This window comes from Sphaeramia orbicularis, unplaced genomic scaffold (genome assembly GCF_902148855.1).
Source record: "Sphaeramia orbicularis unplaced genomic scaffold, fSphaOr1.1, whole genome shotgun sequence".
NCBI lineage: Eukaryota > Metazoa > Chordata > Actinopteri > Kurtiformes > Apogonidae > Sphaeramia > Sphaeramia orbicularis.
This window is the reverse complement of record NW_021941442.1, coordinates 541,110-544,836: the sequence shown is the minus strand read 5'-3', so window position 1 is coordinate 544,836 and position 3,727 is coordinate 541,110.

The following is a 3,727-nucleotide window of genomic DNA, read 5'->3' as shown; positions in this document are numbered from 1 at the left end:
AACAAACCGAACTGAACACAACTGAACAACGGCAAGGCACTTCCGCCTCTGCATTTGGAACGGCCCGCCTTGAACAGATGCGCATCCTGATTGGCTACGGATACTAAACCGTGCGTTCTCATTGGTTCGTATCAAAACCAACGTGTGTAATTCGATTCGAAATGAACAAGCCACGAGGTTAACTGACAAAAAAGAAAAAAAAAAAAAAAAAACCTTAACTGACATGGCTGACGTCAGAGTATACAGTCTACTGCTGAATGACTGATCCATTAATAAAAATAAATAAATGAATGAATGAATAAATACTTATCCATGAACTACAACATTAATGGATACAGTAGAAGAAGAAAAGCATGTTTACATGACAATGACAGTGGATGGACACACTAGGTATATATATAAATATATATATATATATATATATATATATATATATATATATATATATATATATATATTATAGAGAGAGAGAGAGAGAGAGAGAGAGATACACACACACACAAATGAAGAAAAATGAAGAAAATATTTACAAAATCCTGAATGACATGAAAAAAAAAGCAATAAATTAACCAAAATTAAGTAAAAACAGAACAAAAAAGCAACAAAATGAAAAAAAGCGGCTAAAGTGAACAATAACATGAACAAAATAATAAATAACATGAACAAAATAAGCCACAAACTGAACAAAATTGAAGGAAAACTAATAAACCCGTGGAGTTGGATCAATGCCAGTGGATGGACACAGTGGGTTTGTGTTCAGTTCAGGACAGACTGGACTGAAACAGACAGTTTATTCAGTTTGATCTGTTTCTGATAGAAGAACCATCAACTGTAATCTGAGCTTTAAAGGTGGGCTCTGAGATGTTTTTCTGGAGCATTTGTTACTATATTCCTTCAAATCCCCTTCACATCCTGATTACAGCTAATTAATTAAATGCTATAACACAAAAATTTAAAAAATCAGTCACCTGTGGAACAGACAGGACTGAAAAAACACCATCCAATCATTTTGAGCGCCCACTGGAAATGATTGAACAGTGATATGTCTATCAAACTCAACTGCCATTGGCCCCTCCCCCTCTGTTTGTACCCCTCTTCAAACATGAATCATGCGTTCCCAGAGGAAGCGCTTGTACAGGAAGTGAAGCCAGAACCTGGTTCTATTAGTTCTATTAGTTCCATTAGTTCTATTAGCTCTATTAGTTCTGTTAGTTCTATTAGTTCTATTAGTTCTGTTGGTTCTATTAGTTCTGTTGGTTCTATTAGTTCTATTAGCTCTATTAGTTCTATTGGTTCTATTAGTTCTATTGGTTCTATTAGTTCTATTAGCTCTATTAGTTCTGTTAGTTCTATTAGTTCTGTTGGTTCTATTAGTTCTATTAGTTCTGTTGGTTCTATTAGTTCTATTAGCTCTATTAGTTCTATTGGTTCTGTTGGTTCTATTAGTTCTATTAGCTCTATTAGTTGTATTGGTTCTATTAGTTCTATTAGCTCTATTAGTTCTATTGGTTCTGTTGGTTCTATTAGTTCTGTTGGTTCTATTAGTTCTATTGGTTCTATTAGTTCTATTAGTTCTGTTGGTTCTATTAGTTCTGTTGGTTCTGTTGGTTCTATTAGTTCTATTGGTTCTGTTGGTTCTATTAGTTCTATTAGTTCTGTTGGTTCTATTAGTTCTGTTGGTTCTGTTGGTTCTATTAGTTCTATTGGTTCTATTGGTTCTGTTGGTTCTATTAGTTCTATTAGCTCTATTAGTTCTATTAGTTCTGTTGGTTCTATTAGTTCTGTTGGTTCTGTTGGTTCTATTAGTTCTATTGGTTCTATTGGTTCTGTTGGTTCTATTAGTTCTATTAGCTCTATTAGTTCTGTTGGTTCTATTAGTTCTATTAGTTCTGTTGGTTCTGTTGGTTCTATTAGTTCTATTGGTTCTATTGGTTCTGTTGGTTCTATTAGTTCTATTAGCTCTATTAGTTCTGTTGGTTCTATTAGTTCTATTAGTTCTATTAGTTCTGTTGGTTCTGTTGGTTCTATTAGTTCTGTTGGTTCTATTAGTTCTATTAGGATGGAACGTTCACCTGTAAACTGTTTAGTCCCAAACATAAACCAGTAGGACGTGGAACATGAGTCCCATCGCTCTGAACTGGGACTGTTCTGGAAGAGTGGTGGGGGGGGGGGGGGGTTAGAGGAAACTGAAGGAGGTATCCATGGATACGCCAGCTGCGGGCGGAGCCGGCGAGAGAGCCTCAGCCCGCGTAGGAGGCGGGGCTGTGGGCGGGGCTGGGCCGGACCACATACAGAGTGGAGCCCGACCCGGGTCCGGGCCCGAAGCCTGTGAAGTGTTTCTGTGCGGCGTTCACGAACCCTCGGGAACAAGCACGGTGCGTACCAGTGCTCTGGAGGCGTGGCTTCAGAGGGACATCTGAACAAAGGGGGTTGGACTTTGAACTGAGTGTTTTCCAGATGTAGCTGCTGGAACTGTTTGTGTCAGATCTCTGAGCCACATTTAATGAACATGTACAGGATCAGTGAAGAGTGTTTTATAAACTGAACATAAACGTACATGTGGACGGCTGCAGCGTTACCAGAGCTGAGGGTACATGTGTGCACCATGTGTGAGTGACGCTGCAGAAGCTGAAGCGGTCAGTCCAACCAGACGAATGAAACTGAAACTAATGAAAGGACCGGGGTTGTGCAGTCCACCACAAACATGTTGTGTTTTTGTCACAGCAGCCACAACACTGGAGACCACAGATAAGAACAACACAGTGTGTGTGTGTGTGTGTGTGTGTGTGTGTGCGCGCGTGTGTGTGTTTCTAACCCGCTCCTCCTCTGTTCTCATTCTTATATGACTCTTTCTCTTTTTTTCCACACGTCTGAATCCACTCCTCAGTTCTCATCTGGTGTGTGTTCAGTTCTCATCTGGGTGTGTTCAGTTCTCATCTGGTGTGTGTTCAGTTCTCATCTGTGTGTGTTCAGTTCTCATCTGGTCTGTGTTCAGTTCTCATCTGGTCTGTGTTCAGTTCTCATCCTGGTGTGTGTTCAGTTCCCTCATCTGGTCTGTGTTCAGTTCTCATCTGGTGTGTGTTCAGTTCTCATCTGGTGTGTGTTCAGTTCTCATCTGGTGTGTGTTCTTCTTCTCATCGGTTCTGTGTTCAGTTCTCATCTGGTCTGTGTCGTTCTCATCTGGTGTGTGTTCAGTTCTCATCTGGTCTGTGTTTCAGTTCTCATCTGGTCTGTGTTTCAGTTCTCATCTGGTGTGTGTTCAGTTCTCATCTGGTGTGTGTTCAGTTCTCATCTGGTCTGTGTTCAGTTCTCATCTGTGTGTGTTCAGTTCTCATCTGGTCTGTGTTCAGTTCTCATCTGGTCTGTGTTCAGTTCTCATCTGGTGTGTGTTCAGTTCTCATCTGGTCTGTGTTCAGTTCTCATCTGGTGTGTGTTCAGTTCTCATCTGGTCTGTGTTCAGTTCTCATCTGGTGTGTGTTCAGTTCTCATCTGGTCTGTGTTCAGTTCTCATCTGTGTGTGTTCAGTTCTCATCTGGTGTGTGTTCAGTTCTCATCTGGTGTGTGTTCAGTTCTCATCTGGTCTGTGTTCAGTTCTCATCTGGTCTGTGTTCAGTTCTCATCTGGTGTGTGTTCAGTTCTCATGTGTGTGTTCAGTTCTCATCTGGTCTGTGTTCAGTTCTCATCTGGTGTGTGTTCAGTTCTCATCTGGTCTGTGTTCAGTTCTCAT